This window comes from Phoxinus phoxinus (assembly GCF_949152265.1).
Source record: "Phoxinus phoxinus genome assembly, chromosome: 10".
NCBI classification, from domain to species: domain Eukaryota; kingdom Metazoa; phylum Chordata; class Actinopteri; order Cypriniformes; family Leuciscidae; genus Phoxinus; species Phoxinus phoxinus.
Genome location: NC_136885.1, coordinates 13,311,477 through 13,324,374, shown reverse-complemented (window position 1 = coordinate 13,324,374; position 12,898 = coordinate 13,311,477). Strand labels below are relative to the sequence as shown.

At 39.7% G+C, this 12,898-nt stretch overlaps 1 protein-coding gene across 2 annotated transcripts in view; it reads right to left on the bottom strand.

Annotated features, from left to right (window-relative positions):
- ncalda (neurocalcin delta a) overlaps positions 1-12,898 on the bottom strand; it is a 55,250-nt gene that overhangs the window by 21,653 nt on the left and 20,699 nt on the right. Inside the window, exons 1-2 of one of the 2 annotated variants that reach the window (XM_079626464.1) lie at positions 7,831-9,020; positions 6,588-7,415 (exon numbers count right to left, since the gene is read on the bottom strand). The exons of the other annotated variant lie outside the window; for it this stretch is intronic. The gene's annotated coding sequence lies outside the window, so the exon portion shown is untranslated. Of the gene's footprint in view, positions 1-6,587; positions 7,416-7,830; positions 9,021-12,898 lie in introns of those variants that run through there. 2 annotated transcript variants of the gene reach the window in all.

Genomic DNA, 12,898 nt, shown 5'->3' with positions numbered 1-12,898 from the left:
CTATTGCCATGTTGCAATGACCCTGCACCTTTTGTCCAGGGAACCCATGACTTTTCCAGTTGTTCTTGATATGACCAAATTCTTATTTCAAGATATGATACATTTTCTTTAATGTTAACAATATATACGTAGTTAGAATTAGTGTAGTGATGGTGATTTAATAAAATCAAAAATAATAATCAAATAAGATATTGCATAGTCTTCACTAAATATAAATGTATTCTTATTATAGGTAAAACAAGTTACTCAGTCAAGAGCAGGAGGTATATTAGGCTGCTGTCACTTTAAGACCAAATGCACAGCTCCATTATACTGATACACATCCGGTTTACATCCAACCGTTTACTTTTACTTGTGACATAACCAGCTGTTTACATGAATACTCAACACGATGTGCATTTTGACAATTGTGTGTGTATTCAACCATTTAAGCGCAAGCTTAATCACATGCTGAGAGACGAGGCTTTCTGTGCAGCTGTTATGCTGTGTGTCAGTCAGCGCACGCACCACATGGAGTTCTTCATCACTGCTCATTGTGCTTAACTCCTTTTAACATTTAACTTTTTATATAGGCCTATATTCTCATTCATGCATTTAATCACTCTGAAGAGTCAATAGTGCTATATATTAAGTTAACAAACCACGCGCCTAAAGAGATATTTCGCTGAGCAAGCTAACTGAAGCAAGCGAAAAGTAGCAGCCTACTGTGTGGGACAATTTCGTCAGAAAGGGCGACGAGGTTACTTGCAAAATATGCTACGAGGTATTAAAATAAAGCAGTAGTGCAAGTACAATGCAATAGGCTATCACTTGTGAAGCAAACATCCACAAGCAAACGAAAGGCGCTTTCCGAAGTTGGCCACTAGCAATACGTTATCTCTGTATTCCCGGGACATCTGTCCCATCGGAGACCCCGACTAACCCCACATCATGTAGACGTGTTACTTAAAAAAATAAAAAGAACTAGACAAGCTGTGGATTGAGGTAGGCCTGCTATTTTTATTTGACGAAAAAACGTAGTCTGATGGGGAAAAACTGTTTTTTCAAAGCTTCAGTGTTTTCTTCTTGTCATCTTAATTTTTTTATTATTTAAGTTTAACAAATATATTTAGTGTAGGCCTATTTTAGTTTTTTTTACATATATTATTTCATTCTGTTTTTCTCTGTTGTCACTGTCAGAAATGCTGCAGGTGTGTGATCATTTCATGTCAATATTCTGAATGATACGAGTAAAAATATAATAAATATGTAATATGGTGCATATATTTAGCAACATACTCCTCTCTGTGGTTAATTTTTCTAGCTAACTAACATGCTATGGTTATTAAATGGCTTTCCTGGGGTAAATGTAACGTTACGAGACATTGTAACAGTCTGTGTCTTGTCTGTCGGTGTCATTGTCCTCATTGCTTTGCGATTTTTCACTGCACAAGAAAACGGATGTGTGGCACGAGAACAGTGTCAATTACGTGAGGCTCACACTGAATGCGTGAGAGTTAACAGCCCTGCAATGATCATGGGAACCTCGAACTACAAAGAACTAACAAATAACTACCTCTTTGTAGCGGACGGTAATTTTTCCAAATATCTTATCTGCTGATATGAACCGAACTTTAAGCCTAAAAATAGTGATGTCTGATTTGTGTGGTCACAAGGAAACTAAAATGCAGAGGTTAAAGAGGAAAAAACCATCCTCTCCTAAAAGGAAGCAATTTCTTGTTCCACATAATATTTCGTTTTCCTCCTGAATTGTCTGGACGACATAATCCAGAGCAACAGTGATGATCTGTTGTGATGGCAACCTTAATGGTGTAGTCACCAACTCTTCAAGCTTTTCAAATCATTCACTGTGCTCACATTGATCCACCGTCACTGCACAGAGAAATAGACGGTAAAGGAACACGGTTCAACAGTTTCAATATTGTGTGGTTTATTTCACTTTTTGTCCAGTGCCACTCATATGTCTTGTAAGAGTTGACGCATATTCAGATAACATAGATATAGATTGAACAGCATAAAAGGAACAAACAATGAAAATCGATCCCTGAAATGACTTGATGGAATCCTACATGTAATATGAATGACATTGCAAATAAGGTTTTAGCAGTCCTAATCATTAAGCTAAATGATCTCTCTCTTTATTAGCAGTGTCTGCTAAATCATACCAGGACAACCTGTCAGACAACATACAGGTAATATAACCTCAATATCTTTTGCAGAAGAACCAGCAAGTTCTGTGGATGAAATCTGTAACAAGGACTCTCCCATTCAGTCACAGTTTTGTCTAGCAGTGCATGCCTTGCCTTCATTATCCATGGCACATTGGCACTCGACACACAACCAGTCTAAACAAGGAGCCTGGCTGCATCCTTCCATGAGTATTTATATAATTGCTCAAGGTAAGTTTTTTTTTTTTAGTTCCAAAAAATGTAAGACTGCGAGACCACATTTGAGAAAAGGGAACTGAAACCAAGAAACCAGCCTAAAGAATGACTAATATAGTAATAATAACAGGTTCATGTTCAACCAAATTACATGTTGGCAATAAATTAAACAATAGCACAGGAGAATAAAGTTTCCCACAGAGATTGAGAACCAAGGAAACAAACAGAATGACTATTAACACTTCCAAATAGCACTTCATAAATAGTGCAAATAAACGAGGAACGCAACAGTATCCATTTCCAAGTTTTCTGAGAACCATATTTTTAGCAAATGGCAATGCATTTGATGTGAGAAGTACCAGAAATATGGTGCTAATAAAGGTGCTTTATTTAATCATTTTAGTTCTCTAGTTTAGGCCACTAACTTTGAAGACAAAGAAGAAAAAAAAAGTCATTTCTAGCGACAGACTTAAAGCTATAAAAAAAGCAGTGTGCAACAATCATGAGTGTAACAAAACAAGAACAGCTGTGTCCAGCTCTCAGCATGGTGGAGGATATTTTCTGACATGCGGAGCCCTGCAGAGAATGAGCTGGACACAAACAGGGCAAAAAAATTACTCCTATTTATTTCAAACTGAGAGCATATCCAAGCCTCTTTCAAAATGCAGTTTTTTTTGTCCTTAGACACTTGTATCACAGGGAATTGAAATGGAAACAACAGGCATACTGACAAAGATCATCATATCTACTCCAAGACAAGCAGACAGAAATCTACTATTCTAATCCCAGTGCAAAAACTCATTCCAGAACCTTTGGTTAAGGGGCGGTATTATTTGTGATACGACTTAGTAAAAACCACTAATACCCCTTTACCACTGACATTGTTACGGTGCGTGTCTCTGGCCTTTGTCCGTTCTCGAACCGTTCCGCGCATTTCCATTGCAGAAAAGGGGGTGCCGGGCTGTAAAGATTGGTTTAACACCGGCACTAAAAACAGTCTGTTCTTGAACTGAGCCGGGAAAAAGGGGAGAGGGGAGAAATGCTGGCGAATCATTGAGAAAATGTAATAACTGCACTATATTGCTCTTTAATCTAAATATATAAAACTATGCGCACAAGAGAGACCCAGGGCCCCATCATACAACCGACGCAACGCAAGTGTTTTTTGCTAGTTTCAGCCCGACGCAGTTATCATTTTCACGGCACCACATTTGGTATGAAAATGAGGTGTGTTCAGGCGCGTTGCTATTTTGAGGCAACTGAAAAAGACTGCGCCATTGACCAACTGAAACCAGTATTTTTTTTGTTATTTAAAGAGCGCATTAGTAATATAAGCCTATATGCGGGTGCACAACACGCGTACACTGCTTATTGCACACATGGACGCACAGCAGCACACAAACATGGCAAATATTAAAAATAAAAGGATTACAACGTAAAAGATTATTATTGTGTACAAAAAAAAAATTGGTGGAATCCGGCTTGTCTTGTAGATGGTCTGCTTGCGCACTTTTACCTCGCGCACAAGCAGATCCGTTTCCTCTCCGGAGAAGCATTCAGTCTTTCTGCTTGCAAATTCCACCATGTAAATAGCGAATCTGCCATGGCGCGAGCGCAACTGATTGGTTTATTGCACGTTACGCCCAAAACACACCCATTACTCATTAAGAGAATAGGGACAACCCTCTTTGACCATGCGCTGGGCGTGCAGACTATTTTTCCCATCGTTAAACTAGCAAAAGCGGATCCAGACACGCCGTAAGTGCACGCTTTAGACCAGGCGGTTTTATCGTTAAAATAGGGCCCCCAGTGTGCGAAAGAGTGAATTGTGTGGAAACGTGACCGATTCGCGACACGCTCCAGTTCGCCTGGCCAAGAACAGGCTCTGGCTCTAGAATGCCAATCATTCTGGTGGGAAAGGGGTATTTGTATACTGTGCAAGTACAATATGTCCTATCCATTCAATACACTTCATAACACTAATATGATCTTTCACTTTAGAAGAAGTCAAAGGTGTGATTAAAATAAATAAAGTGATTAACTGAATTAAGCCCAGGAGCCGCCATCATTGGGGAACATAAACAACGTGATGAAGCAATGCATTTCACACAAATCGACTAATTTGCGTCGTTCCATCCCTACTGTGGATGAAAAGCAAAGTAAAAAGGCCTGTTCACACCAAGGCAAATGTTCAGTGCAAACATTTGGTGCGATAATTTAATTTAAACAAACGGCTGTTAATGCGCCTGTTCAGAATGACAAATATTCACATGCTGTTACAGTTTTTCTTTTTTTACTGAGAAGTGTTCCATTGCACTGCAAATAAAACTGGCCAACCAATAACATAAAAACTTCGACTTGGTGTTGCTCACAAACAGACAAAGTGATATTAGCCCCTTTCACACAAGTGTCTACTGGCAAATTACCTGTAAATTTCAGTTGAAAGATCATGTGCGAATAGGACCTTTTTTTTTTTAAATAAAATACCATTAAAGAAGTAAAAAAAGTTTGAAACTAAACATCTCATCCAGATGGAAACAGCCGGAACGTAGCTGCTTGTGTGAACAGCACATTTGTGTATTTACTGGAAAATCAATCTTGCAATTTTATTGGAGTTTACCGGCTTTAATATGTAAACAAAGAGGAAGAATCCAGATTGCATGCGACAATTAGTTTCGTGTCAAACATTCGTCTTGGTGTGAAAATACCGTAACTATGTTTTTTGAGCACTTGCAACAGAAAATGAAATGGGAAAATCTGTGTTACTTCGTTTTCATCTTGAAAATCAGTGCTTCAGTAAATAGTAGCGTAGGTTTGAGATGCATACATTAAGGCATTAAGTGCTCATCAGACTGATACTGACGGTGAGAATGCCATTAAAACTGCACTTAGAGGCTTGATAATGGAAAAAAAAAAATCATGTTCACTTGCCACTGTGTATTTAAGCCATTTAATAGATATACACAACACACAAGTAGCACCTACACACACACACACACACACACACACACAGACAAACGCTGTAATAACAGACAGGGCTGATAACACACAATGGCAGTGGTTGCAGCGAGGATAATCTCCTCCCACACACGTGGGCCGTGCTGAACAAGCTGCCAGCAGCGTCTCTCATCCCTACTGCCAGCAGGCCTCCAACGCAGAAGTGTGTTTGTCTTTGGTACCATGTGTTTCTGAACTACCAGTAGGCCGTGTGTGCACGAGTGTGTGTGTGTGTGTGTACAGGAAATACTGTCACATCACTACAGGGACCCGATAACATCTAATAACCAATATGTCTTCACAGCAGAAGTCGAGCCGAGCATTGAGCCGCTTCGAGTCTGTCCCTCAGGTGGGTCGTTGGGTTAAATTAGCTCTTGGTAAATTAGCCAGTGATGTATATGATGATTCTTCCATTAGGAATAGAAGGCATCTTTTACTTTAATGAAAGTGTGAAAGCACTGTCTGCTAAAAAGCTCTTTTCTTGGGTTTAAAGTGATAAAATAATTTTTTTTAAAAGCCAACCGTTGACCATAAAAAAACTCCAGCAATTAGCAATAACAGTTTTCTTCCTGCCATAGATCACCCTCCACCCACGTTCAATGCGACAGGGGGGATGGGGCTATTCTGGTATTCAGTGCAAGTGCGTCTCCTCAGAGAGAGCATTCTTTACACACACGCTCACCCACATGCATGAGTTAAGCGAGCAGCGAAAGTGTGGGGGAAGGTGAAAATGAAAAGTTGGGGAAGAGAAGAGGAAGAATTTGGAAACATTATGCAAGCTTCCTCATCTCTCCTCCTTTCCCACGAGGCTCTCTAATGTAGCGGTTTCTGCGATGACAATATTCATGGACCATCTCCCTCCAATTCATTTAACCGTCCACAAACAAACCTATAATATGAAGAGATGGATAGGATATGAAATGGCAGGGAAACATTGGAGGAGATGATCTGTGTGTGTGGGGAGTTTATCTACGGGAGTGAACGACTACATCTTAAACTACATCCTTCTACTCATAGATCCCCAATGTGCCGTTAGCGTGTGAAGGAGTGAGCCAGCATGCAACAGCTGTGCACGAATAATCACACTGACATCTTGCATAACTCAACCAATAAAATCTCACTAGTTCTGTGACATCACATACTCAAATAATCCTTAAAACCATTGGACATTGCTGCAAAAGAAAAATAAGGAGTATGATGACTTACCTCTTTTTCTATTTCTATTTCTCCCCTGCAATCCACGGCCCTCAACAGTCCATAACCCGGCTATTAACAGCTGCCGACAACGATGATGATGATGGTGATGATCGGGGTGACAGACAGTGAAAAGAGACAACCAAGACTAAGACTAACCGTGTCAATTCAACAAGTCCTCAAGATTCTTCGAAGCCCTATGCAGTCAAGAGTGGACCAAACTCTGGCAGCGCCCCTCCCCCGGTGACGTCAACAGCCAGTCACGTGAGCGCATAAAAAGCAGAAGCGAGCTGGTGTTGCCCTGGCAACAGGCAGACAGTTCTATAGTGATTTCAATAGGTCATCTGTCAGAGCTGCAGTGAAAGAGACCCTCACAAAACCACAGTCTAATCCTGCAGTCATAAGCGAGTGTTGAAGAAGAAAAGCTTCAGTGTGGACAGGAAGCTGCATCGAACGATGAAAGGGAAACCGCATGAAGTGTGCAACAATTTGCGAAACGAGAATACGCGAAAATCATCAGACTGTTGCGTTTCATACCGCAACGCTTCTCTATGCTGAGTTCCCAGCCGTTTCAGACATGCTTTTCTCAGTCATGACAGGAACAGTGGCTGGTGCTGAGTCAATGGTTCCCATGAGACTTTGAATCTAGATTATAAACATACTTTGGTAACCAGAACCACAGAGGAAGACAGAACATAAACAGACTTCAACTCCATGATGTCAACATTACAATCCCAGTGTGTTCAAACTGCATGAATGGAATATTTTTTTGCTTTTGTGTGATGCAATGACACAAAGTATTGTCATCAAATTTAATTACGTTTTAGAGCTTTCTTTTAACTATACACAGGTTTCTTGTATACAAACAATACCGGATGCGCGCGCATCCACGAGGCAAGACCGCTATATGTTATGCCGAGTTCTGTAAAAGAACATTGTAATTAACGTAGATTTCGCATTGTTTGTAAATTCTTGTTGACTCAATAATAAACTGCAATTTCAGAGTTGAATCTGTTTGCTTGTGTTTCATTTGCATATTAATATAACATTATGTAAAAAGTTAGTTAGTTGACTAGTATGAAATTGTCCAACTAAGTTTGCGAATCATAAAAACATGACATACCCTATGCATTTAGGTTAGTTTACAGCACAACAGCTCCGCGTCATCTCTGCTTCTGCTAGATATAGCCGTAAAGACTGTTGCTTTCTGCCTCTTAGATGCGCGCGCATCTACGTGATGACGTTGCAAAGAAACCCGTGTATTTTCCCGGCATTTAAAAAAAATAAAAATAATAATAATAATAATAATTCATTACATTTATATAGTGCTTTTCTGGACACCCAAAGCACTTTACATAGAAGGGGGGAATCTCCTCAACCACCACCAATGTGCAGCATCCACCTGGATGATGCGACGGCAGCCATATTGCGCCAGAACGCCCACCACACACCAGCTTACTGGTGGAGAGCAGACAGTGATGAAGCCAATTAGTATATATATATATAGGAGGATGATTAGGAGGCCATGATGGACAGAGGCCACTGGGCAAATTTGGCCAGGATGCCGGGGTTACACCCCTACTCTTTTCGAAAGACATCCTGGGATTTTTTGTGACCACAGAGAGTCAGGACCTCGGTTTAACGTCTCATCCGAACGACGGCGCTCTTTGTCAGTATAGTGTCCCCGTCACTACACTGGGGCGTTAGGACCCGCACAGACCACAGGGTGAGCGCCCCCTGCTGGCCACACTAACACCTCTTCCAGCAGCAACCTGGTTTTTCTCAGGAGGTCTCCCATCCAAGTACTAACCAGGCTCAGCCCCGCTTAGCTTCAGTGGGAAACCAGTCTTGGGCTACAGGGTGATATGGCTGCTGACATATTTTAAGTTGAGAGCCAGTGGCAGCATTCATTTGTTGCATGAATATCTGAACATACAATATATTAAAAGAAAGAACAGACCCTCTGCTTTAAAAAAAAAAAAAAGTTTTCTAGCATAAAGCATTCTTTTTTTATCAACACTTGAATATGGTTGAGTTTAATAAAAAGCAAAATTTGTGCAAAAAGTGTTTTTTCAAAAACTACATCCAGATCGGATTCAGTACGATGACTAAAATAGAGATTGAAATGATCGAGTCCATCAACACCCTCAAAGCTTCACAGTCCTATACCTTGTCCTGGGTCGACATCTTATTCGGCAACATTAGGCAGTTTTGATTTATATGCCGTTTGATGGTCGCGTTATTTTACATATGCATCTGCTTGTTTCTGTTTCTTTTTCTCCTGTGTTTTTGATCCAAAAATGATGTACTCTTTTAGATGTACTACTCTTTTAAATTTCTTTGCCTTGAGTGGCACCAAAACAAATTGCGCAAAATAATGACCTCTTCCACTGCTTGGACAAACAGATGAGTTTGAATTCTGCTCCATACTCATGTCATTGACTGATCCAATGTCAGACAATGCAAACAATGAGCAATACTTAAAGTGAAACAGAGCCACAGTGTTTAAATTAACCTACAAACTGCTTACATAAAGTTCTCTCTGCACATTAAATGGGGATAGGAGAAAGTATTCTAACATTGTTAAAGTGTGCTGGAGCTAAGAAGTTCTCCCAAACTTGAATTAGGGGAAGATTTAGAAACTGAAATTGCTTTTTAGATGAGAGTAGTGTAAAAATAATGTGCTTTAGTCATAACACACTTTTTTCTTTTCACTCTAATCAACATTTGGGGATGAAACCAGATTAAACTCTAGCAATAGGTTGTCAGCATACATTATGTGTGGTTTCCCTTTCGAACATAACTTTGAAAAATAGGCAGCACATTTTTCTATTTGTGTCTTCCAGAAACATAAAAGATTCTGCGGGCTGCACTGGCCTAGCAGCCGAGGGAGCGAGTCCTGGTCTCTGCGTTCCCTCACAGACAGCGGAAAGAGAAGTACAGGGGTCTCTGGGTCACTCTTCCAGGGTGAACCCACCCACTCTCCAGCCCAAGAGCCTGGAAAAATCTGCTTTCATGCAAGGGGTCTAATTTAAATACCATCTGGTGGATAGCTGAATAGAGGTAACCAAGCCTCTAAAATGAGGCAAGAAAGGATGACAACAGAAAAAGGGCAAGGTCAGGAAATAAGAGCACCACGGGGGGAGAGATTTGGCACAGAGAGAAAGGGGGAGCTTCCCCCAAAGAGTTGATGGGTAGAGTAGGGGGAGAGGATGCTTGAGAAACACGGATGTTTGTACATGACCATACAAGGAAAAATAAGATGCCAAATAAATCAGAACATGGATTAAAATGCTTGAGGCGAGCAGAATAAGAGAGACTTGTTTCGGGTGGGGTGGCCTGACAGACAGCCAGTCTCAAATTATACTTCAAACTATGAACTTCCGTGACAACATGTCCCAGGCCTAAATATGAGATAAAAGAGATTCCGCATTAAGAATTACCACAAGTGACCATGAAATTACCACATTTAGGCAATCACAATCATCTGGGCCAATCATCTACCCGCCACTATGGCCAGCAGCTTAAAAAACATTTAAAATTGGTATTTGACCAGAAATGCCAATTGCTTAAATGCAAATACTTGCACATGAAGGAACATTTGATTTGATTGTGATGTACAGATGAAATAAAAGCTATAGCAAGTTTGATAATATTTTTTTCTTAGTCTAACCCTCTGGAATCACTGAACAAAGTAAAAATTACGGATGGAGATGACATGCATGTATTTAAATATCATCAACTAAACGGCCAAGTAAAAGAGACTCAAATTTAACGATTAAAATGAAAGTGAATACCGTCAGGTGTTTGTGTTTGTAACAGGACAATAAATGTAATAAATACATTTTTGCTAAATGAATTTCAACATATACCATATCTTATTCCTATGCAAGAACTCCTTTTTTTTACGGTCTTACTCTTCTTGCTTTGCATAAACCATGAATAAATTTCAGTGGTGAACACAGGTTTTCTAACATTTGCCTGTCAAGATAACCCAAGAACGCGTGTCTAAAATGTCATGGCAGTGCATTAGATAAGGCACTTACTGCTGCACATCATACACTCCTGCACAAAATAATGCTTTGGATTATGAAATACTAGCTGTGAGATTTTAGAGTAATGGGATGCTGAAAACTTGCAGTCAAGATAGGAACGGCTGACTCAAGAGTAAGAGCAGCTGGCATTTCAAGCCTTAAGCTCCGTTCACACCGCCAGCGACTTTGTTGCTGTATGTCGCTAGTCTCTGTACTGTGTAGTCGCTTGTGGGCGTTCCTATTGTCGGTCTAATGTTATTGGTAGATAACAACACCTATGCACAACATTAATAACTATGATTGGGACTGTCATACATGTTGCATAAATATCCGCTTCATCTCATCTAGGATGCGTGTCGTTGAGTTAATTAACCCACTAACAAAGCGCTTCAGTTTACCGGTGTACATTCAGCTTTAGCGCAATCAGCTCAAACAGAAATGCTGGTATTTGAAACTGTAACAAATCTAAGAGGTTACTTTTAAAAAAAAAAAAAACTGATGGATTATTAATAATAACTAGCAGTTTTATTTATTTTTCTCATTATCATCAACAATTAGGTTTAATTAAAACCATTTCATTATTGACCATGCACAGGCCATTCCATTTTACATACATTTTTATTCTTTTTACACATTGTCCAATGACTTGTTTACATTATTAAAGCATTATTTTATTTCTTAGTAAGGCAATAGATTTTTTTTAATTAATTTTTTTACTTTAAAAAAATTAAAAATGATTTAAGGAGTTAAGGAATCTTACACATTAGAGGCACAGATCTCATTTTACCTTCATTTCCTTCATTTCCTGAGCACCTGGTCCAGATTACATCTGATTACACAGGCTTTGAGCACTGGGAAAAGTGCTATATAAAATGTAACAAAGTATTACATCCCCTGCCAAATGAATATGCTGTTACTGGAAAACCAAGAATGCTTCCTCAATGACCCACCAACATTTGGTTGTTAAACATGAATTTATTCTTCAAAGTGATAGAAAAATTATGACCCTGTGATAGGCCAGGATGAAATTCCTCACACTTGTTAATGGGACAAGCTTGCCAAAAATGAAAGGACTACTACAGGATTATTTTAATCTGGGACACAGGAGGATGAGGGGTTGGTCCTTTATTGAAGGAAATGGACTCTGACATTATTAAGGAACGCTTGTTTGAGCCCTTCACTGACAGAGTTGGTGGCTCAGTGATAGTTGCCGATCAGGATTTATGCAGCCGATAGCGACTACAGATTTCTTGCCATCATGATAGGCCGATACTGATCACGATCATTCAAGCTTTATATAAGTGATATGTAAGCTCTCTGCAGACTGTCATTGTGAACTTATTTTTTTCAGATAAAGTAATATCACATAGATGTTGCCTTGGTAATATTATTTACAGTAATGCTAATTGTTGTTTTAATTAAGATTCAAATAAAGCACAACAAATATTTATTTTACAATGAACATTTTAATAGGCCTTTAAAAACAGAGTTTGCTAAATCACTATCCATGTTAGGATACTTTGGCTTATTAAAAAGCCTACAAGACTTTAAAACTGAACAATTGCAGGCTGTCAATCAGTGCAGTTACATTGTTACGACAGAAGGGGGCGCAAAGGACTGTCTCTATGAGTGAGCCATCATTAAACCATTCATTCAACTAATAAGCTTAAAAATTGTGATTCATTCATGAATGTAAACTTGTTAAAATTGATTTAACTGAGTGCCAATGTTACAAGGCTCAATCGATGAGCAATGCATCTGAATTTCTGAATAGAGATCAATGCATTGAACAGCGCTGACACCAGTCATGGGAAATCCCCTTAAACGTTAAAGGACACCATGACAAAGATATTCAATCTTCTGTCAACTGATGGCAAACTAACATTTGTCGTCGAACCATAGCCAGAACTGCCCTAAAGGGATACTTCACCTCTGTAAAGATGAATGTGTATTTAAAATGGGTCATTTAAATGCGAAATTATTTTTTAATTTGGAGCCTTTTAGACTGAGAAAAGCCAAAAACTGTATTTGTGGCTCATGTGGATGAAAGACAACAACTCCCAGAATGCACTTGCTACGCCTACTGGTAAGAGCGCAGTTAAACAACAAGGCTAGGCTACTAGTGAGTCTCCGTGACGAGTCTGCCCGGGATTTCGAGACCGCCCAAAATGTCCAGGATTCTCCAGGCTTTGCGTTCTACAGTCGCCATTCATTATGTTTACTGTGGCGAGCAGGACGAGACTGAGGGCCACGGGAGAACGGCGCGAGGCCGGTGGCGTGATTACTGAT